At 44.2% G+C, this 24386-nt stretch overlaps 1 protein-coding gene and 1 long non-coding RNA gene across 16 annotated transcripts in view; one reads left to right on the forward strand and one right to left on the reverse strand.

The window, feature by feature from the left end:
- TRERF1 (transcriptional regulating factor 1) overlaps positions 1-24386 on the reverse strand; it is a 207397-nt gene that overhangs the window by 43977 nt on the left and 139034 nt on the right. For all 14 annotated transcript variants that reach the window (XM_077161806.1, XM_077161804.1, XM_077161812.1 and 11 more), the window contains one exon: positions 22853-22964. The gene's annotated coding sequence lies outside the window, so the exon portion shown is untranslated. The remainder of the gene's footprint in view (positions 1-22852; positions 22965-24386) is intronic.
- On the forward strand, positions 11404-17579 carry LOC143684654 (uncharacterized). 2 transcript variants are annotated; one of them, XR_013176123.1, is made up of 3 exons: positions 11412-11743; positions 13721-13908; positions 16856-17579. It is a non-coding gene; the product is annotated as an uncharacterized LOC143684654 (long non-coding RNA). The 2 variants fall into 2 exon arrangements; XR_013176122.1 differs by lacking the exon at positions 16856-17579 and having other exon boundaries at positions 11404-11743; positions 13721-13942.

Raw genomic sequence — 24386 nt, forward strand, 5'->3', positions numbered from 1 at the left:
AATGATGCCCAACAGTACCGTCCTATGGGTATTAGGCCTGGTAATTTCAGAAGGCCCTGTCTGGCTTAAACTTCTCCATTTAATCCTTCCTCAACAGCCTTGCAGAGTCACCTCCCTCAGAGAGAATCTCCTGTTTAAACTCACCAGACTCTGTCTATGATGTGATTTCATCCCCCCATCCTCCCATGAATGGGACAAAAGTCTGAAAACTTAACTTCTGTTGACATGTTTGCTTGTTACATGGTCCCAACTGCTGGGTGAAAGGGATTACTTTGCATTCTTACCCAGAAGAAACTATTTATTCATTAATAATTTTGGAATTGGGAATGTAATTTATTTATAAGAGCAGAACCTTAAATGTCAGAGATGGGATCTCAAAATGTGGTTCTAGGCTAGCTGCATCAGCATTAACTGGGAACTTGTTATGTCTACTAATTCTTGGGCTCTACCCTATAACCTCTGCATCTGTGATCCTTGTTTTAATGGGCCATCCTGGGGAGACTGAAGCCTGCTCAACTGGAGGACCTCTGCTTCAGAGGTCATCAGGTCCACACAGGTCCTGTCTACCCACATTGCAGATGAAGAAACTGAGGCCAGCAATGTAACTTCCCAGGCCTAGAACAGCACCTGGTTCATGGGAGGCAATCAAGAAACATTGGTTGAATAAAAGAAAAAGTGAAGGGAAATAATTTCCCTAAGACGAAAGAGGAAGGTAATAGCAAAACCATGTGCTGCTGATTTTATATTAAATTTATACATTTTTTTGAGTAGGTATTATACTTGCATGGTTCAAAATTCAAAAGGTAGAAAAGGGCATACAAAAGAGTGTAAGTAATCCTATAAATACGCTTGTCAAGAAAGTGAAAAAAACAAGATCAAATTTTGAAGTACAGTCTCCCCTCCAACCCTGTCCTGTCTCCAGCCACCCAGCCTCCCAGCACCCTTCTGGGACAGTCAGGTTCTTGCATAGCCTCCTGTAGACATCTATGCTCATACAAGAATACTTACACTGAGCACCCAAACCCCACCTCTACCCATATTACACAAACAGTAGCATGCTAAGCCTTCGATTCAACATCTTACCAAAAGGTTATTTCAAATCCTGGGTTCTGTTCTCGGCAGATTAGTCAGCCTAACAGAACTGTTCCAATACCAACTCAGGATTCCAGTCTTTACTATTTTGCTCATTATCAGCAGCATTTCCTATGGGGTAACAGGTACCAGGAGTTTTTTCAATCATGAACTAATTAATGAAACTACTACTTTCACATTTCTTTAGTCAATTTCTTAGAACAAGGCTAGGATTCCAGAGTGTGCTCAACAAATAAATACCACTTAGGACCCAAAGTGCCCCTTGTGCTCCCTGTCAGCCTGAGACCCCATTTCTTGCTCCGTCTACCACTCTATAGTCAAATGACCTGCTTCTGTGTCCATCTCCCCTGCTGGCTGTTCAGCTGTTTGAAGCAAGGACAGCATACTAACTGTCTTGTGTGACTAGGATGCAGCAGATGCTCAATAAACGCTCACTGAACTGAAACACTGAGCCAGGCAGATGAGACCTAAAGCAGGTCACCTCCCCTCCCAGGTTTCTATGGCATCTGCCATGGACTGAGAGACAAAATTTACTATTTTCTGTTGAGATATGATACCATAAAATAGTGCTATACATGATGACAAGGCTCTGCAGAGCTTTCTCGTGCACTTTTTCTATAAAGGTTCACATAGTAAATACTTTTGGCTTTGCAGAGAGCATATAGTTTCTATCACAACCCTACAGTAGCATGTAACAGCCACAGACAATATGTAAATGAATGGACGTGGCTGTGTTCCAACATAATTTTATTTATGGACACAATTTAAATTTAATATAATTTTCACATCATGAAGTCTTGTTGTATTCAAGGATGTAAGTCTCTCACGCAACATGGGACAGGCTCCCCAGGGATGAACCTGGCCTCTGGCACCGTGAGATCAACAATGCTTACCTGACCAAAAGGGGGAAAAGAAGTGAAACAAAATAAGGTATCAGTGGCTAAGAGATTTCAAATAGAGTCGAGAGCCTATTCTGGAGGTTACTCTTATGCACGCTTCAGCTAGATAATGCTAAGCGCCATGGTACGCCAAGGCCCAACCATCAGTTTTCCTATAAACCCTAAAGAATACTCAGGACTCTATTAGAGACTCTATAAAAGTTTCACTCACTAAGTTTTTTTTTCAGAAATCTAAAACTTTCAGAAGGTTCCTAGGCCAAATAAGCCTTGGAACCTAGAGTTACCAGTCTCTCCAAGAGCATCAGCCAGTTGCATCTCCCTACCCCATAACACTGACACCCTTTTTCAACATGAAGAAGTTTGAGTGGCCATTGCCCAAATATCCCTAAAGAGTGGGAGAAAGATCAAAGGAGGAATTATAAGACAAAGTTAGGATTTAACAATGAGTATAACTACTGAATCATTATACTGCTATATCTTTCAGTCTACAGTGTCTTAGAGCAGCTAGAAGGAAATACCTGACATGGGAGAACTGTAACCCATACCATACTGTGAAATTTGTTCTAAAACTACGTGTTAAAATGTACTTTTTGAAATTTATCACTTTTGTATATATGTTATAGTTCACAATAAAAAATGTTAGAAAGAAAAAGAGGTCTTATTGTTCTTTTGATTTTTCAACCATTTAAAAATGCAAAAACAGGGGCGGGCCATGGTGGCTCAGCAGGCAGAGTTCTCGTCCGCCATGCCAGAGACCCGAATTCGATTCCTGGTACCTGCCCATGCAAAAAAAGAAAAAAAAGAAAGAAAAAGAAAAAAAAAAGCAGAAACATAGGTTCCAGGCTGTACAAGAAGAGGTGGTGGGCTGGCCCAGTTTGCTGACCCCTGTTCTCAGGCATCAAAGTCTCTGTCTCCTCCCTCCATACCCCCAGGGGCACCAGGGGACAGGGGCATAGTTTGCAAGGAGGATATATGTCAGAAAGGGCCATCCTTTGAACCAGAGCAAGAGAGGAAGTTGACTTTGGCCAAGGTCTTTGCAGGACTTGTTTGCTTATAATTCAGAAGGGGTAACACCCTGCTCCGGCCAGATTACTGCTGCTTGTTTGAGGAATAAACACCAGAAAGATTTTCCTTTTTCTGATATCAGGCTGTCATTTAGAGACTGTATATCCAATTTCTAAAATGATTAGGCTTATGTTTTAGTCAAGCCTCCCTCTCAGCCTGTCAAAGAAGCTTTACTCAGTTTCCCCTGGAAGTCTTCTTATTCCCCGGACCCCAAATGAGGCAGGAGCCAAACTGTGGGCTCATGGTTCCTAAGACCTTTATAGTGATACTGTTCTAAATGCTTTCTGATTAGTCTTCCAAATAAAGCCAATGGGTTTATATAATCCAGTAACCCAATTACTGTGGACATGCTCTGCCCATGATGGTGATTAGCACCCATATCTCTCTCAGCCTAGAGGGACTGGCTCCTCTTGCTCCTTTGCAGTCCCACCACTCCTGGACCTGGGCTTCATGCTGACCATCATGTGGGAGGATTTTTCAAGGCTCCCTTTGGGCAGCAAAGAACATTTACTTCTCCATCCTCCAGTCTCACCCTGTGGCATCTACTGCTCCCTCCAAGCCCTTGGAATCATTAAGAAGCCCAGGAACCTGCAAAATAGAAGGCTTGGACTTTGCTTCCTACAGATGGGTCTCTACCAGGAAATGGAGATTGGAGTGAATTCATATTCTGGTTTGGATGCTCCCCATCCTTACTGCCACTGTTCTTTCCACTGGGTAGCAAATGTTCTTTATGGTAGAATTTAACACTGCATGTCCCCTGTCTCTGCCATATGCCATTTGTTCTTCTCTCCCTACCTATCTAGCATGGAGTGGGGTGGGTACAGAGGCAGCTGTGGTCTGAGTCAGCCTTGTGGGTATATTCCTGAGTACATTTTTTCAACGATCTTTCTTTGCAAATGGCTAGGACTGGGTAGAGAAATTAGGAATACTGAGACTGAGTAAATTAAAATGGTGGTGTAAGAGGGGCACTGGACTAGCAAACAGGAGCCCTGCACTTTAGTTCCACTGACTCCCTGCGTGACCCTGGGCAAATCATTTGCCCTTTCTGGAACTCAGCCATGTTTTTATATATCCAGGTAATTAAAGCAAAGATTTTCTAGAGGGAACTTGAATAAAATCAATAAAGTCTTGATCTAGTCAACAAGATGGCAGCGTAAGGTACTCCAGGATACTGTTCTCCCACAAAATCTTTGAAGAACTAACAAAACTGGCAGAGTCATCTTCCTCAAAACTACAGAAAACAGTTAAAGGGTTGTAGTCACTGAGCAAGTACTGAATCAAGAAAACACAGCTTTAAAACAGTAGGAGGCAGAGTTCTCGCCTGCCATGCCGGAGACCGGGTTAGATTCCCGGTGCCTGCCCATGCAAACAAAAAAACAAAACAAAACAAAACAAATAGTAGCTCCCTCCACTCCCTGTGAAAAATAATTTCTCCTCTCCCCCTGTAAACGGGGGAATTCCTAAGGCCCAAGTGAGTACACAGGCTCAGAAAAGATGGAGAGGCAGCATTGCATTTGTGCCTCTGGCTGATTTTCTTTTTAGGGGACCTAAACTCTAAAGGATAGCATGAACCAATGCTGAGTCAATTTGCAGAGACAGTGAAAGGTGATTTTTGCCTTGGTTTGTTTGTTTTTGTTAGCTTCTGAAACTCAGGAAATTCTCTGACATATCATAGCTGGATAAAAACTTATGGAACAGGCAATTCAGGGACTAAATTCTAGAGTTAACACTTTAGAATATTAAAATGTATGGTGTGTGTGCTGGTTTGAAAATAAGTATGCCCCCCAGAAAAGCCAAGTTTTAATCAAAATATCATTTCATAAAGGTAGAATAATCTCGATTCAATACTGTATGTTTGAAACTGTCATTAGATCATCTCCCTGGATGATGTGATTTAGTCAAGAATGGTTGTTAAACTGGATTAGGGGACGACATGTCTCCACCCATTTGGGTGGGTCTTGATTGGTTTATTGGAGTCCTATAAAAGAGGAAATATTTTGGAGAATGAGAGATTCAGAGAGAGCAGAGAATGCTGCAGCACCACGAAGCAGAGAGTCCACCAGCCAGTGACCTTTGGAGATGAAGAAGGAAAACGCCTCCTGGGGAGCTTCATGAAACCGGAAGCCAGGAGAGAAAGCTAGCAGATGACACCATGGTTGCCATGTGCCCTTCCAGATGAGAGAGGAACCCTGAGCCTGTTCGCCATGTGCCCTTCCAGCTGAGAGGAAAAACGTTGAATGTTGCTGGCCTTCTTGAACCAAGGTATCTTTCCCCGGATGCCTTAAATTGGACATTTTTATAGACTTGTTTTGATTGGGACATTTTCTCGGCCTTGGAAGTGTAAACTAGCAACTCATTGATTCCCCTTTTTAAAAGCCATTCTGTTTCTGGTATATTGCATTCCAGCAGCTAGCAAACTAGAACAGTGTGCAACAAAAGATTATAAGACAAATAAAGCAAAAGGAAATGGCCCATCCAAAGGAATCGAGAAAAACATCCAAAAATCATCAACAAAGAGGACCAGACTTCGACATATCGGACAATGACTTCAAAAACAAAAATCTTCAATATGCTCAAGGAGATAAAGGAAAGCACAGAGAAAGCACTAAAAGATATCACAAAAATGATGAGTGAACAGCATGAGAATCTCAATAAACAGAGAAAAATTTAAAAGACCCAAGCAGGAATACTGGAGTTGAAGACCACAATAAATGAAAAATTCCCTAGAGGGTTTCAGAAGCATATTAGAAAGAGCAGAAGAAAAAAAAATCTATGAACTCAAACTCAAAAACATCATCAAAAACAAGATGACTGAAATGACTCAGGCTGAGAAACAGAAGGGAAAAATAATGAAAAGAGCCTAAGAGAACTGTGGGATACCATTGAGTGTACCAGTACATGCATTATGGGAGTCCCAGAATTAAAAAAGAGAAAAGGGTAGAAGGTATATTCAAAGAAATAATGATGTAGGCAAACTGTCAAATGCCAAGGACAAGGAGAAGGTTCTGAAAACTGTAAGAGAGAAGCAACATGTTATGTACAAGAGCATCTTAATTAGATTAAGTGCTGATTTCTCATCAGAAGCCATGGGGGGAAGAAGGCAGTGACAAAATATTTAAAGTGCTGAAAGAAAACAATTGGCAACCCAAACTTTTATATCCAGAGACTGTCTTTCAAAAATGAGGGAGAGATTAAGACATTTCCAGATTAAAAACTGAGGGAATTTGTCACCACTAGACCTGCCCTATTAGCAATGCTAATGAGAGTTCTTCAGACTGAAAGGAAAAGACATGAGACAGTGGAATAAAAAGACAAAAGAATGAATGAAGACCTCTGGTAAAGGTAACTATATGGGTAATTACAAATGCCAGTACTGCTGTATTGTATTTTGGGGTATGTAACCAAAAGCCACCTGGTAGGGCAAAAATCAACTGACTTTTGACAAGGGTGAAAAATCCACTCAGTGGGAAGAGAACAGTCTCTTTAACAAAAAGTTGCTGGGAAAACTGGACATTCATGTGCAAAAGAATGAAAGTTGACCCCTACTTAACAACATACACAAAAATTAATTCAAAATGGATCAAAGACCTAAACATAAGGTCCAAAACTATAAACCTTCTACAGTAGAACATAGGTAAGCATTTTCAGGGTGCTTTGCTAGGCAATGGCTTCTTAGAGTTTACTCCAAAAGTAAGAGCAACAAAAGAAAAAACAGATACTGAGACTTCATCAAAATGAAAAAACTTTTGTCCATCAATGGACTTCACCATGAAAGTAAAAAGACAATTTATAGAGTGGGAGAAAATTTTGGAAACCACGTATCTGATAGGGCTTTTTTATCCAGAACATATAAAGAAATCCTACAACTCAACATCACAAAGACAAACAACCCAATTAAAAAAATAGGCAAAAGACCTGAATAGACATTTCTACAAAGATATACAAGTGGCCAATAGCACATGAAAAAATGCTCAACATCATTAGCCATTAGGGAAATGCAAATCAAAACCACAGTGAGATACTAGAATGGCTACTATTCAATAAAAAGGAAAATAAAGTGATAAATGTTGGAGATGTGGAGAAAGAGGAACACTCATTGTTGGCAGAAATGTGAAATGATGTAGCGGCTGTGAAAAACAGCAATTACCAAAAGATGGAAGCAGCCCGACTTCCATCAAAATGAATGGATAACAAAATGCGGCACATACATACATACACTGGAATGTTATTCAGCAGTGAAAAGGGATGAAGTTCTGATACATGTGACAACATGGATGAACCTTGAAGACATCAGGTTGAATGAAATAAGCCAGACACAAAAGGGCAGATATTGTATGATATCATTGATATGAAGTACTTAGAATAAACAAATTAGTAGAATTGAAACTAGAATACAGGTTACCAGGGGACAGGATGGGAATGGGGAGTTAATGCTTAATTGGTACAGAATTTCTGTTTGGGCTAATGGTAGTACAACATTGTCAATGTAACTGACATCACTGAACTATGTATTAGAATGTGGTTAAAAGGGGACATTTCAGGTTCTATATATGTTACTAGAATAAAAATTTTTAATTAACTATAGGGATGTACAACACAAACAGCGAACCCTAATGTAAACTATGGATTACAGTTAACAGTACAATTATAATAATATTCTTTCATCAGCTGTAACAAAGGTACAGCACTAACGCAGAGTGTTAGGGAAAACTGCGTGTGAGGGCATTATATAAGAACTCTATCTTTTGCATGATTTTTCTGTAAACCTACAGCTTCTCCAATAAAAATTAAAATAAATAAAAAATAATACAAAATAAATGAAAAAACTAGTGGTTCAGTAGTAGAATGCTTGTCTGCCATGGAGAAGACCCGGATTTGATTCCAGGACCATGCACTCAAACAAAAAATAAATAAGTAAATTAATAATAATAATAAAAAACACCTTAAAAAAATCAATGACATATGCCTTATTTTTTATCAACTTGTACAGACTGATATTCAGGTTTCTGTATTCAAATGGTAGTCAGTAAAGGAACTTGACGACCATCTAGGAGACAGAGCATGGATGGAGACCACCACATGGGCTTCATCTCTCCTTCGAGAACACAGAAGCCAGGAAGGGGGAGGCAACGTTAAATGATATGAGGAAGCACTGACCGAGCATTTTCTGTATCCTTAGTCCCACGTTACACAACTGCGCTGGGAGCCTAGAGTGGGACACACTCAAATACCTCAGCCTAGGACCAAATGTCCTGATCATCAGTGGAACTGGTACTGATGAAGTCAATTATCACCTCTGGTCCAGGGAGAAAGTGATGTGATGTAAATGCAGTGATAATGGACGAAATTTACAATCTAAACTTAACAGCAGCTTTGAGTCTATTGGGAGTAATGCAACAGGCTTTGAGGGGGCATGCCAGGAACAAGGTCCATTCCTGCTGGCCTGCCTCCTCTACAAAGCCTTCTCAAACTCCCTGTTGACCCAGCATCCCTCATTCACTCACATCACCTGGCAACAGGCTGACAGATGACACGACCAAGAGGTCTGCAAAGAGAAGAGAGCTGAACAATCCACACATGAGTTCCTGGGTGACCCTGATTCTGGCTGCTTCATAATTACATGTTCTCCCAAGAAGGAGCTGCTGGGAGAATTTCAGGATCAATCAGGAGTCATTCCCTATCCTTTACGTTCTTTCATACAAATGGCCACTAAAGTCCTCCAGTGCCAAGGCTCTGCTAGGGGAAATTAAAAAAAAAAAAGCCACAAACCCGTGTCGTTCAGATCAGTCTATGATAGGGGCTTCCAAAAAAGCTCCAGGAGCCACGGTGTGGGGTCTGGGCCCGGCAGGCAGTGGGGTTCTCTTTCAGTCGGGGCCTAGGAGGTACAGTGGACAGACCCCTGCTATTGTGGACACAGGGCGGGGCTCTCTTGGGCCCCTTCACGGAGGGGCTTCCATTCTTGCCCTCAAGAACCTGGGGTGTGGGGTCTTCTGAGTCAGCTACTGGCAGCCAAAGAAAGGATCCCCCATCCCCACAGCTGTCCAGGGCTAAGCAGGGAGGGCTGGGCTGGGACATGGGGAGAAGAGATTTCCCTATTGCTGCTCCAACAAGGTGCAGCATGTGCATTGGGGATATGAAAATGAGGGTGGGGAAGGGTGCTGATGGGGAAAGCTGGCTCCTTTGGCCCCACTCCCAGTCTCAGAGTGAATTATTAATCTGGTCAAACACAGCTCAAGCACCCGAGGCTCTGTTCCTGTTACTCAAGACTCACACCCAGCATCCTGGGGGCTGAGCTGCCAAGAGAGCCTGCAGCACAGACCTACTTCCTCTGCGGGGCTGATGGGAAAGGAAGGGGCTGGGATCATCGCTGTGGCCCCGCCATGAGAAGCTGGGATCACAGCAGCCCCGCAAAGACTTCCAGCCCTTAGATTCCAGGTCTCAGGCCACACCACTCAGGATGAGAGTTACAGGCTGCTGTGTTTGTTGGTTTAGCTTCCAAATGGACTTAATGGCTTGGCTTTGGTTTGTGGCTTTAAAGACATCAGACTGTAGAAAAATGCAAATGCCCCCAACAGCCAGGACCCCAGAAGGGGTGGGGGTGGGGGGGCAGTGGTGGTTTCCTGTGGAGAAACCATCCCTCTTTCCAGAAAACAGGTCACTGGGTAACAGTAACGCTCCCTGATGTGTAAAATAACTGTGCATTGATGTGCTTGTGTTGGAGGAGGGATGGGTGCCAATCCTCCCTGGGTGTCTGTTGGTCTCTCCTGTCTCTCTTGCCTGCATTTCAGCTGGAAGCTCTTGCAGCTGGGCACCTGGGATTGGGATGTCAATGCCCCACTCGGGCATTTTGTCAACACTGGCAGCAAAGATGGCCTGCAGAGCCACATCCTGGGGTAGTTCCATGGCCCGCAGACTCTTGGCTCATAAGATAAGAGGCATCAGACAAGAAATCTCCTTGACCCTTCTGGCTCAGAGTTCTAAGAGCTTCTGGGGAGTTCTGGGAGTAAACAAACAAACCCACCGGATGGACTTCTGCCGTCCAGGGCTGGAGGCCTTCCCAGTGGTACTTCCTGAGTCGTTCTCTCCTCCAGGCCCCTTAGATTCCGTTCTGGCCTCTTCCTAAAGGCTCTGGGGCACTGGGATCACTGGCTCACCACGCCTTCCCGTTGCCTGGGAAGTCTCTGATGAGGGCAGGCAGCGTGGGCCTTGCTCACCTCTGGGGCCCAGCCTCTGCCTCTCTGCTAACATTTTGTGAGTAGGTATTTGGCCAGTGAAGCCAGGTACAAGCACATCCCACTTGGAAGTTCCCGTTGCCTTGTAGCCTGCTGAGGTTTGGTCCAGTGGCTTGGCTGCCTCTGGTGATGTCCCCTTTCTCCTCCATGGAGCAATCAGCTGAGGAGGCTCCTCATCGGGGATCCCGGAGGTGCCCCCTTACTCCTGCAACACCTTGTACAAGTTCGCAGGACCCATAGGAAGCTGCTGAGGGAGGGAAAATCAGGGAACCACAAGATCAAGGGGGCTCATGGGGAAGACAATTTGGAAGAGACAGGCTGATGGGAGCTGCTGCTGGCTTGAAAAACCGTTTTGGCCAGAGGTTTTTGCTCCAAACATGTTTCAAATCACAGTATGCCAAGATGAAACAAATAAACAAACATATGCTTGAATCTACAAAGGTTTGTATGAATTCAAATGTTACAGAACATGTAGGGTGGGAAATGACAATTCCCTACATAACAACCTATACTTGAGGTTCCAGCCATCAAGAAGCTCATGTATAGAGATCGGGAGGGATCACAAAGGTGGGCTTCTGTCTAACAGACAGCTCCTGAGCTGCCTCAGGGAATAAGGAGTGTAACTTGTCCTTTCTGGGTCCTTTGGCAATCCTGCACACAGCCCCAGCCCCTCCCTGGGAAGCCCCCAAACCTGCTTGGACTCCCTGAAAACAGATATCCTATTGGTCATTGGCCCCTATTATCTCAATGTCCCAATTTCTTGCCCAAACAACTTCTCATCTACTTTACTGACAATTTCCCCCGAAGCATTCACACATGTACACCCTGAGTTCCTGTCCTACAGAAGTAATCAGTTTCCAGAACACTGGGCTCTCTGCCCCAAATCCTCTTTCTTTTATTCTCCAGCTTCTCAGTCTACAAACTGCTGTTCAACTTGGCATCTTTTATGAAGCCTACCTGATTCTCAGTCATTCATTTTATCAAGATACTTATTAAGTATGGACTATGTACCAGGTACCATGGGCCTAATGACAACGAAGCAGGGCACAGACTCAGCTCTCATGGGGTGTGCAGCCTGTGGGGTGGGGGTGGGGGGTGTGTACGGGGGTGGGTGTCACAAACAAACATAATTCTACAGCTGTGATGTAGAATGTAGGTGCTAAGAAGGAGACAGAAATGGTGCTCTGAGTGGCTACAATGATGGGGCGTCACCTCAAGAGGGAGGTCAGGAAGGATTCGCTGAGGACGCCTTGATGGTGCTGAGATGAGGGGAAACAGCGTGTGGAAAGCTGCATTCCAGACAGACGACGGCAGTATGGGCAGAGGCTCTGCGGCAGGTGGGAACATGGTGGATATAAAAAACAAAGAAGCCGGAGTGGCTGGAGTGGAGGAACAAAGACCAAGGGGATAAAACCAGAGAAGGGAGCCAGGGCCAGACCACCCAAGGTTCTGAAGGTAACGAATTTTATCTTTGTGGTGAGAGCAACGGGGAACCATTAAAGAATTTCGAGGCACGCACATGCGTATGCGTATGTACCAGCGCGTGTGACTAATCAGAGTTCTGTTCTAAAAGCTTGCTCTGGCCAAAGTGTAGACCAGGGACTGGTAATTTTTTTTCTGTAAAGAACTAGGTTATAAATACTTCAGGCTCTGCAGCCAAGAGGCAAAATCAATGCTATTAGGTAGTTACTTACATAATAAGAGAAAAACCAAATTTTTACACATTTTTTGGCAACATTCTAAATATAATAATTAGAGCAATTTTTTTTCCCTTGTAATACAGGTCTACTAATGAGAAGAACTGAATTACATTGTGGGGGGAAGCATTTAGCTTAATTGGGGTTCAAAGTCATTGTTCCCTATCATCAAATCAATAGGAATGTTCATTCATAAAAAGCCTTTTTAGCTCATAGGCTCTACAAATAAGGTAAATGGCTGGACTCCGTCCATCGGCCACGGTGTGTGAGCGCTGGTACAGACAACAGAGGGTCCTGGAGGAGGACTGGCGAGGATACGGGAAGACTTATTTTAGGATGGGGTGGTGATGGAGGGGTGTTGAGGAGTGAAACAGGATTGAGCGATGGTGTAAACGCGTGGGTGGGGGAGGGACGTGTCAAGGACGACTTGTAGACGTCAGGTTCACACGTATGAAGAAGGGGCCCTGGCGAAGTTCAGCTTTACGTGTGTCATTCTGAGGAGGCTATGGGGCCTAGAGCAGTAGCCATTAAGGAAACAGCTGGACAGAGGGCTCCGAGGCCCTGACTGGTTTGTGAGTCTCCTGACTGCAGGCAGCAAATGCCTGGAAAGCAAGGGAGAAGGGGGCCCAGGCTTCAGTCTCCGTATCTTTATTAGACCACTTAGCACACTGTTCAAAACACTTCTGTCTGCCTCCTCCATCATACTGGGGCCTCCTTCTAAGGAGTGCCTCAGGTACAACTGTCTCCAGGGCCAGCATAATACATGGCACCCCTGGGTGTTACAGACAGGAGAGGGGAAGAGAGGGGGGGGAAAGGAGGGATCTTTTGCTTCCACAGGCAGACATAGAGACGCTCACCTCTGTTCCCAAAGGGAGCTCCCTTCCCACCCCTGCTCTAACGGGCTGGCCATCACACTGGCGAAACTTCCACAGGGGCTGCTTTTGATAAGGTCACTGGGCCTTTCCCCAATCCCCTTAAAGCGTCCAGGCGTGAGCGCGCGCGCACACACACACACACACACACACACACTCAAATCTCCTCCCGATCAACCCCTGGAACGTGATTTGTGGTGATGACATATTGGCAACACACCCATCAACTGTCAGTTCAAAATGTCTAAATATTATGTCAGATCACCCAGAACATCATTTTTTTAATTAAAAAAAAAACTTAAGAGGCAATCCCACTCACAGCAAGGAGGAAAAGTGCCACAGGTAAAAGAAAATTAATTTTTCTTATATTCCCTTTTCTTTCCTACCCCCCCACCCCCCCCCCTTTTAAAACAGAACAGGAAAAAGTTCACGGCTTCAGGGCTTTAGCAGCCCTGGGCCGGGTAGGCCAACGCTGGGGGGTGAAAGTGGTCTGCTCCAAGGGCCACGAGATGTGTGCGCTCAGCATTAATGGAACTGGAGGTGACCATCAGCCGAGTCAGCCACAATGCTGAGTCCCTGGCTGGGACACTGAGGAGAGTTTGGGGAAGGGCGTGTGTGTCCTCACAGCCAATAATAACGCTCGAGAAAGCAGTGCACAAGGCATGGACGTAAACTATTTCATTTTGTTCCCACACAAGACCCATGAGCTCAGAACTGTTTTCTCCCATTGGATAGATGAGGAAATCAGCAGGTGACCTACTAAGGCCACATAATTAGTGACAAATGGTGAGGCCCCAACCCTCTGTGCCCCAAAATGGGGCTTCCTCTGACGGCCTGCAGTGTCTCTTATCCTCCCATTGCAGATCTGATTAGCACAAAGCTACTTCCTGCCTGCTGGATCCTTTCAACCTTTTATCCTCTACTTCTAAAAGGTCAAGGACAGCTCGTTTTACTCCATCGTATGGGCATGTCCAAGGCATCTGGCCATCAGCTCTGCATCCAACCATCCAGCATTTAGCCATGAACTTGGATGTATCAAAAAGAAGTTGAGGTACTTTATACCAAAAAATAAAAACTAAAACTTTTTTAGGCTTAAAGGACTCAGCTTCAGAATCTGGAAAATGTGCTCACTTGTAACATCTCATTGGAAAGAAACAAATGGCTTACGTGGCAGGTACTTTCTCTGCAGGAGTACCAGGGCACTCCAGAGTACTGGTTCTGGACCAGGGATCAACTGGTCCACTGGCAGAATGAATAACCCAAACGGGATGATTTAAATAACCCCAAAAGTACTGACAATCTGTAAAAGAGGAATAACAGTACTTAGTGTACCAGGTCTCTGTGATGGTTAAATAAGATAAAGTATGGGGGCCAAGTCACCTGGCACCTAGTAAGGACTCGAGCATCTTGTGTTGTGCTGGAGTGCAGCTCAGATCAGGCTCAATGACTCAGCTGTCATTTAGTCGGTTTGGTTATTTGTTTCCTGGGCAACCTTCAGTTTCTCCCTTTGTTTCAATTAGCACATGAAAAGTAAGATGATGCACAGGGGCAGGAATGGCCAGGAGAGGACCCAGTAGGGAAAAGAGAGGGAACAAGCTCTGCTGGGAACCTCAGCAGTCGGGGGCCACTGGATGCAGGTCATCAGTCCTCACTTCTCACCCTAACCCCCCTTTAAAGCACCATTGCATCAGTGCTGCTGATTTTTATTAGTAATGATGATCCAGAGACATTTGGAGAAAAAAAAACGCCAAATTATTTTCAGTATATTGTTCGCTGGTCAGAGAAATAAACCAAAGAATTCAGATGCTTACATAACTTCCTTATTGTTGTGGGAAGCTCCTTAGGGCAGGTTGGCCCCTGCAAGGGAGAGGCCTATGGTTCTGCCTGAGTCAGTGCAATTCTGAGGATGCATAAGAGGGAACCCGAGTTGGGCCACCGGGCCAGCCGAGGTCTCCAACTTGGGGTTATGGGTAATGTAGTGGCACTCTGCCCCTGGGGTCGCGCTCTCAAACAGTACAAGGCCTCAGACAAGGAAAAGAGAAGTAATGAGAGTATTCAGTGGCCACCTAAAGCTTAACAATATCCATGGTTATCCTTAAAGAAGAGGGTAAAGAGGTGCATTTCTGTTACCTGGAAGGAACTGTTTCGTTCCCTTCTTGTCAGGATGTGTTCTCCTTCCTTTCCTGCTTCAAGAGAGCCCCCAGTTCACAGATTTCAAGAAACTGGCAAAATCCTTTCCATATCCGCTGTTGTGTTCCTTTTAGTTGCAGCCTCTCAGCTGCTTAAATAACTGCCCCTCTAAAGGGACTTGAGGCACTCCGGATGGCAGGGAAGCAGGTCTGGGTGGCCTTGGGTGAAGGATACTTTCCCCAGCGGAAGTTTCTAACTATCTCGGAGCTCACTACAACCCCATTGAGGTTAAAAAAGAAAAAATAAGGCCAACCTAACCCTTCAAATTTGAGGATGGGGGCATCTCACACCCACTATTTCTCTGAGGGGCAGATTCAGCAGGAGGTTTTATTCCCATTTTGATGTAAGCCATGGTAGCCCCCAGGAAGGAAGAGATTTCCAGAGGATCACACATGCCGTTAGAAGCAAACCCGAGGGACATGAGGCTCCCCGGTCCCAGACCAGAGGGCCACCAGCGACCATAAACCACTGCTACGAAAATGAGACTAGAATCTCCACCTGGCTTGAGTGTTCTCCAAAAATATGAAACTGAGGGCATCACTGAAATGGAAAGGAATGAACTCCTAACAATCTCTCTTTTGTCTATAAAAATGTCACAGCTTTCTCTTAACAGCTTTCCTCTTCTCCCTCCTTCTCCTCCTTCCCTCCCCAACCCCACACTCTTGGTCTTCTGGAGCTAAACCAAGACCCCCACCCCCGACCCCCTAGATTCCGTATACACAGATAATCTTCCTCTTCAAGGGACAGTCACAGGAAATTTGAACATTCTCAGATGGGGATCTTTTCAGCCCACTTCCCTTGCCCTCCGCCCCCAACCCCCCACCCGGCTGCTGCATATTCAGGAAATGCAAACCCAATATAAAGATAACCTGGACCCAACAGAAGAAGAGACCAGCCCCGTGACCTCATTGGGCAAGTGACTTCCCCTCCCTGCCCCTCAGACTCGGCTTCCACTTCCACAGAGCGAGGAGGCCGGGCCCTGCCCTGCTGCAGGGTTTCTTCTGGCTCTGCCCTCCTGAAGAACAGGCGGGGGAACCTCCCCAGACGCTGCCTGCCCCGGGACATCCTGCAAACTGAACCAGGACACTGAGGCAGGACACTGGGTCCTTTCACCACTGACACGGGTTCTCTAAGCATCCCAGATGGCTGTGGGGACAGAGCATAGGACTCACGGCACCCGGATTTTTGTCTGGGTTCTGCCACCTTTTGGAACAGGATGGAGAGAGATTGGTAGGGTGGGGGAGGGTATCAGGGCAGACTTAAGCTCTAGCTATAATGCTTTGTTTCATTTTATTTCAAAGAATGATGTATATTGCCAGTATACTGATGATTATTAAAATTGGTTTAGAGGGTGGGCCATGGTGGCTCAGCAGGTAAGAATGCTTGCCTGCCATGCCCGAGGACCCGGGTTCGATTCCTGGTGCCTGACCATGTGAAAAAAAAAAATTGGTTTAGAAGGGAGCAGGCTACCCAATAGTGAGAAGGAGCACATGAGTTCAATCTACAGACCGGCACTCAGAAAATCGGTTTATAACATGTTTCCATTAGCTTTTCTTTCTTTCTTTTTTTTTTTTGGCATGGGCAGGCTCCGGGAAAGGAACCCGGGTCTCCGGCATGGCAGGTGAGAACTCTGCCACTGAGACAGCGTTGCCTGCCCTCCATTAGCTTTTATGCAGTTTTACAAGCAGATGATTCCTTGGCCTGAGTTTCCTCCTGACTCTATACCCACAATAACCCCACCCCCACCCCAAACTCCTCAGAGTCCCACACGTGATGTGTTCTAGAAATCCCCTTGTTTTACTCTGCAGGGCTCAGCCGACAAGAAGAACTTAGCCTGGGTTTTCACCCAATGAAAAATATTTAATATACCAGTTGAACTCCACATGCGCTAGGCTAGTCGGATGGCGGAGTAACCAGAATGGAGCAGGGGCAGGAAGCATGAGTCAACGCCGTGGGACAGGCTGTTCATAGATCTTGAGGTTTGCTGGCTGGGGTAGGGAGCTGAGAAGGGTCGGGCATCTGACCCCAGGTGAACAGACCTCGCCATTCAACTGGGCTTCAAATACCCAGAATCTCACCTTGGGAGTCATGGGAGAGTGAAGGAGCTCCTTCCCCAACTCCAGTAACGTCGTCACTCAGACCCCCTAGAAACCTTCATCCTTCTAAATATTTGAGCACTGCTTGAAAAAGAAAGAAGACAAATGACTGGCTCCCAATCAGTTTTTGGTATTCACAGACTGAACTTTTAAAGAACGCTGCCAATCTGCTCTACAAGAGGGATTTGGTGACCCAGAAGGAATGACTCAGAGACAGAGCCACATACAAGCCCATTCCACTATCTGCCCAACTTCTCAGGGCTTTCACTATGCTAACGGATGGTGGCTCTCCAAGAGGGAAGCCCAGTGTGCTATTTCCCCAAACTTATTTGGACACAGGACATTTGCAGGGCTGGCCCTCCCCAGGAAATATTACAAAGTCCCACACTGAGTTTCGCTGCCTCATGACAATGCCCATCTCCATACCTCATGCCTGTTCTACACACAGAATATACAGGGTTCCCTTTCCAACTGTCTCACCACACCCACCCCTTAGGTCTAGTTCGTATCTTTCTCCTCAGGCCACCTCCTTCGAGAAGCCTTCCCTGACCACTCAAAGGCACAGTGCTTTTTCCTCTTTGAAAACAACTGGCATTTTATTCTTTTAACACCTGTCACTTCATCTCACGAAGGGCATGAGTGTGCTTTATGCTTGATGCCATTTTGCACCATCTGCCCACTGTATACAGCCCAGAATCACTAAAAATAGCAGGTGCTGTAAAAAAAAAAAGTCATTGCCTGATAGATATCAAATCAGGAAATGATACAAATCATATGCAATATAAAGTCACCTTCGTAAGAAGGAGAGTGTGAAATAGGAAGACACATGTCAGTGCTAAGACTGGAGGTAAGATGGACTCACTGGAAGGGGTCTGGCAGAGGAGTTGCTCCATTCCTATGGGGTTCCACAGAGGAAACCCCTCCAGGGGGTGGTGGTGTGCAGTCCTGGGTCCCTCCTGGCTCACTGCAGATGGCACAGCTAGGGAGGGCAGGCCAAGGCACTAGACTGTGGGTGTCTCAGCCCCATTTCCAGAACCCTTGGTTTACGTCCTCTATACACACTGGCCAGACCACCGTGCTCTACCTGCCCTTAGGTTATTGCTTTAAATATCCCAGTATGAAGAACATAACAGTGATGCTGGGACCCCCACACTGACACCAGATTGTGCCTACATTTTCAGCACATTTTCCAGACCAGCTCTGTCAGCATAAAAGCATCCCTGAAGCGGTCAGTTCTCAGTCATAATAATAGTATTAACTCCCACTGACTGGGTGTCTGTGACGTGCCAGGCTTGGTTACAAGCTCCACACACAGCATCTCATTCAGCCCTTAGACAGCTGCCATTATCACTCCCCTCCCCACCTCCACCCAATGCTGCAAAGAAAATGAAATTCAGAGAGATTAAGCGAGGAAGTGGCAGAGTCAGATTCAAACTCAACTCTCTCTCCCCCCAAAGTCCCCAAGGTCTGACCATTACGCTCTGTGACATTCCCTTGATGAAAGGCAGACACGCCAGGGATCAGAGAAACCAGCAGCAGGTTGGGTGGTGGAGGTAATGGGAATAGAGACACAGGGAAGGAAAGAGAGAAGAGGGAGAGAGCAGCAGGGGGAGGAGAGGAAGCCAGGGGTATGTAAGAGATGCTCTCCAGGATCTGGCTTCGGGTCCAGGAGTCTTTTAGGGAGCGGGAATGAAGTAGGAGAGTTGCTGGTGGCTGCAGGGAGAAACAAACCACAAAATATGCAGAAGCCATTTCCTCTCTTGAGGAAGATAAACAATAGATTCATAAACAAATTTTACAAAGCTGTCCAGCTATTTAAAGCATTCTGGTTGGAACGCATATCCTTTGTGAGGATGAAGCTAATCCCCAAAGAAAATGGTCAACAGTTTCCTTGGGGAGAGGGAAGGGAGGAAAGGAAGAGGAGACAGGAGAGGGCCATACCGCTTCCCGGTCCTTCACCTGCCAGCCCTGTGATTGCAGCCTGTCATTAGCCTTTCCAAGCCCCTTCCTCTGATAAACTGAGGACTAACTCCAACCCCAAGGGCTATTGCGGAGAGAGAAGACAAACTTTCTGGTAACACAGAAGACTACACACTCTACTCGATCTTCTCCCTTGAAAGAACGGACATGCTGGATACATTTCAAAATAAAAAGCTTGGTTACTCATTACTGACCTGGTACAAAATGAAGGATTCTTGAAAGACCAAAAACAAACCAAAGCAGGAACCTTGGGAGGTCCACGAGCTAGCACCAAAACCGGCTTTTACTCTGAGGGTTTTTGTTGAACCCTGGAGATTCCAAGTTTCCCCACTGTGAGCCTCAAAGGGCTCAGGAAACAGGAGAAAAGGCCCAGGGACACCTCTCCATACAGCTGGGATTCCAATTTGGTAGATGAAAAACACAGAAGGGACAGCAAGGAAACATGACCTTGGTGCTGGGTAGAATGGGGGGAAATCTCTCCTGAAAATATGTAACTTTATAAACTGGACCTCACACAGGTTTGCAATCTCGATTCATGCTATTTGTGCGGCCAGAACACCCTTAAGCAGAGAATTTAAAGTGATTTTTGGTTGGTAGTGCGCCTGAGACAAATAGGAGAAATAAGTGTAAATCATCTCTGGGAAAATCAACTTCAACCCATGCCTCAAATAGTCCCAAAGACAAATTACCAAGGAAAATAAGTAATTCTCAGAAAATAACAATGACAACAAAAGGATACAAGGCACCATGAGAACAGAAATAACAGATGGCAGAATCAGACCTGAAAAGACTTCAGGTTCTGGAATTACCAGACATAAAATATAAAGTTTCTAAGTAGATAACTCAATATTTTAAGGAAATGAAAGAGAAATTTGCAAATATAAGCAAATGCCCAAGCATATATGAAAATCAATGGACCAGAACTTCCAGAAATGGTAATTATTGAACTAGGAGAGAGATATGAGGAAATTATTCAGAGTGTAGCCCAGAGAGATAAAGAGATGAAAAGCATGAAACAGAAGAGAAAAACAATAGAGGGAGAAGGTCTAATATAAATCTAATTGGAAAAAAAATAATAAAAATAAAATACATCTAATTGGAGTTCCAACGGAGATATTAGAGAAAATGGAGAAGTAGCAATATTCAAAGAAATAAAGGGATGGAATATTTCAGAATTGTTGACGACCCAATCCTTAGCCCTAGGAACCCCAACAGAACCCAAATAGAATAACGACATAGAAATTGACATCAAGACATGTCATAAGGAAGTTGCAGAACATCAAAGAAGAAAAATTATATATTTATGTAGCCAAATGTTAGATCTTTTATAAAAGAACAATAAGAATGACTTCAATCACCTAAGACCAGTTATCCTGTAAAGTTATCTTTCAAAACTGAGAGTAAAATAAAGACTTTTTCAAACCAACAAAACAGAAAAAACTTGAGATATACCACTGAAGGATAATGTTAAAGGATTTATTTTGGGCAGAAAGAAAATGACCCCAGATGAAATAAAGAACGGTGAGAAAAGGTGTGGATAAGTATTCATATAAACACTTAACTATATAAAACAATGATGTCTAACTTGTAGGGAAAAAGAACACAGGACAACAATAGTATATAAGTTGGGACAGGGAGTGATCAGAATTAAAGCAGTTTATAATTCTTGTATTGTTTGGGAGGAAGGTAAAGATAGTGATTAATTTTAGACTTTGATAAGTATGCCTATAAAACAGCTAAAGCGACCACTGAAAGAAAAGACACAGAGTACATAAATTTCAAATCAGATGATGGAAAATGGAATGAGGGTAAAACACCTCAACCTAAAAGAAAAAGCAGAAAAATTAAAAGTACATAATTAGATGGTAAAAATAAATCCCAATTCATCAATAAGACATACCATTTCTAAACATCTACACACTAAATAACATTGACTAAAAATACATAAAGCAAAAAAGTTCAGTACTATAATAAAAAACTGACATACCCAGTGGGAAACTTTAACATATCACTCTCAAGAACAGACAGATTAATCAGACCAAAACAATAAGAGATTATAGAGTCTATGAGGAGACAATGAGCAAACTTAATTCAATGGACATATACAGAAAACTATCTAGTAACTATGTAATACAAATTCTTTTCAAGTATCATAGAACATTTAAGGACAAAGTTGAAGAGAAAATATAAAAATGGGTCACACAGAAATGACTCAATGCCTGCTCAGAACCCTCTCCAAGAATCCAAACTTATTTTATATTAAAAACTACAAGGAAAGGGGGAAGAGTGAAATGAGACCGAGTGTCAATGGCTGAGAGATTCCAAACAGAGTCAAGAGGTTATCCTGGAGGTTATTCTTACGCATTAAGTAGATATCATCTTGTTATTCAAGACGTAATGGAGAGGCTGGAGGGAACTGCCTGAAAATGTAGAGCTGTGTTCCAGTAGCCATGTTTCTTGAGGATGATTGAATAATGATATAGCTTTCATGATGTGACTGTATGATTGTGAAAACCTTGTGTCTGATGCTCCTTTTATCTACCTTGTAAACAGATGAGTAGAACATATGGAATAAAAATAAATAATAGGGGGAACAAATGATAAAATAAATTTAGTTTGAAATGCTAGTGATCAATGAAAGGGAGGGGTAAGGGGTTTGGTATGTATAAATTTTTTTTCTGTTTTCATTTTATTTCTATTTCTGAATAGATGCAAATGTTCCAAGAAATGATCATGATGATGAATATGTGACTATGTGATGATACTGTGAATTACTGATTATATATATAGAACGGAATGATCAAAAGAAGAATGTTTGCGGTATGTTATGTGTTTTCTTGGCAGTAAAAAAAATTAAAAAAAAAAAAAAAAAACTACAAGGACCCTGCCTTGCTCACCGATGTATCTCCAGAGCCCACCATCGTGCCTGACACAGAGGATGCCCTTCATGTTTACTGAAGAATGGGTGATTCTCTGTTGAGGATGGCACAGCTTGAGTGAGCAACTGGCAGGGCAGACACTGGAAGGCATGAAGCCCCTTCAAACATGGAAGGGGGTGAGAAGACAAGACGAGTGGTGTCAGTCTCTAGGGAGAATTTATACAAAAAAAGGAGAAGAGAGTGAAGGCAGCAGTCTTCAAATCCAAAGGAAGAGTCACGTGGAAGAGACTTTGAAAACCCAGTCTTTGTGGCTCCCAATGGCAGAGCAGAGACCAGAAGACAAAAATCACAGAGAAGAAGAATATGTCTCAATATTAGGAATAATTTTCTCACAATTAACTGCCCAACACTGGTTGGGAATTGACCTGCCTAATCCCGTCAGGCCAATGGCACAGGACAGGAGTTTCTGTCTGGGAAGTACCAGGAGTCACAGCCCATCGATTGAGTGGGCCTTCCAATCCCACCCTACCCAAGATTCCTTCATCTACAATTCCCTGGACACCAAGCTCTCCGAAAGACCCGCCCAGGTTCCATTCTCAGGAGGTGGTAGGGGAATAATGAGGACTCCAGTTTCCAGACACTCAATTCAGTATCCTTTCTCCTCTGCCATCAGCCTCTCCTTTCACTGGAACAAGCACACTTTACCCCATTACGTTGACATGCACTTTCTAAATCTACTGTTGTCCCAGTAAACCCCATTCTTGTAGCACATGGCGAGGGATTACACAAGTATACAGAATTAGTTAAAATGAAACTCTCAAACCTTTTGGGAGAGGGAGAGCAAGCTCACCTCGACCTCCGCAGCAGATGGCTGAGTTGGCGGCCTGGCTCTGGGGGCTTCTCCTGTGGCTGGCCAGTCATACTGCTGTCATGCTGCTGGACAGGCGGGGAGAGACCTGGTTCTGTGGGAAAAGGAGGAGGAAAAGGTCACTTCATTTGCTCCCAGATCGCAGTCACCATTCTGCACAGGTCACTACCTGAAAGCCCGGGGAGATTCTGAGGCTGGCCTCACCCACTGGGGAAGCAGGAGTGCAGGCATTCCATCAACGCCTTCCAAATCCTACAATGTGCCAGGCCCGGCAATAAGGAATGAGGCTATGAAGATGACTTAGACACAGTCCCTGATCTCAAGACACTATCTAGCAGGGGAGTGGGGAAATACACATGGGTTCATTACAATAGAAATTTGGTAAGTGCTGTGACTTCCCGGAACTCATTCAACAGACCATCTACCCCAGAGGGGAGTTGAGCTTATAAATTATATACAGTTCAGTGCTTCTCAAACTATTTGTGATCAACGATCAGTTTGTTTTTTTCTTAAATTTCTAATCCATCACAGATAATGAATGCTTTCATAAAATATAATAAAAAGGAACCGCTAGAAAAATAAAATGAAAAAATATTCATACAAACTACAAGCCCACTTTTTTTATTATTCAGTTCAACACATTACCCTGTCAAATCGCTATAAATACGTCTAAGTGCTTACTCTTCATTTCCGTACTTCTCTCATGGACCACTAAACAGTCTGCAGACAAGCATCATTGAGGGACCACACTTTGAGCCACGTCGCTATACCCCGTGTAACTTCCCTAAGGTGCCCGGCTGATTTCTCGGTTTAAAGAGGATGTATAGAAATAAAAATGGCTTCAAATTCACTCTCTGGACTGTGAATATTTAGTCCAGAGAGTCTCTCTCTCCAGAAAAGAGAACAATGGCAGGGACAATGTTTGGCAAAGTAGTGGCTGAGGGTTGTCTGGAGAGAGATGGTGGCACCACCTTGCGAGGTTCAGGTAACAGAGCATGAGGTTCACTGAACTTGGTCTAAAGCCATGCCTGGAGTCCTGTGCCGGCCGTGAACTCCCCACCCCTAACCATGGCAACCCTGGCCGAAGCTACCTCCCCAAATGAGAAGAACAAAGAGTCATCTATCAAAATGAACTGAGGCATTTCAGAAAATAATTTTCAAAATGTCAAATCGGCTGCTGGTATTCATTCCTACTATTTAATGCTATAAAAATGATTTTTTTTTTAAATTGAGAAATTCTTTGTCTGTGAAAGCCAGCTCCAAAAAGCCTTTAAATGCCTATTGCCTGAATACTTGAGGGAGAGATTACAAGTCATTTTCACCTATTTGAATGTTTAAGAGAAAGTGCTCACAGCTCTAAATTCTCAGCTTGTAATTTTTTATTTTAAACTTTAGGAGCTAATTCTGCAGAAGAAAAACTCCCAATTTCAAAGACTTGGCTTCTTTTTTTTTAATGCAAACACACATACACTCTTACTCCCAGCTTCAAACACTAAATCATCTGCAATTTGGGAGT

The sequence above is a fragment of the Tamandua tetradactyla genome, chromosome 5 (assembly GCF_023851605.1).
Source record: "Tamandua tetradactyla isolate mTamTet1 chromosome 5, mTamTet1.pri, whole genome shotgun sequence".
NCBI lineage: Eukaryota > Metazoa > Chordata > Mammalia > Pilosa > Myrmecophagidae > Tamandua > Tamandua tetradactyla.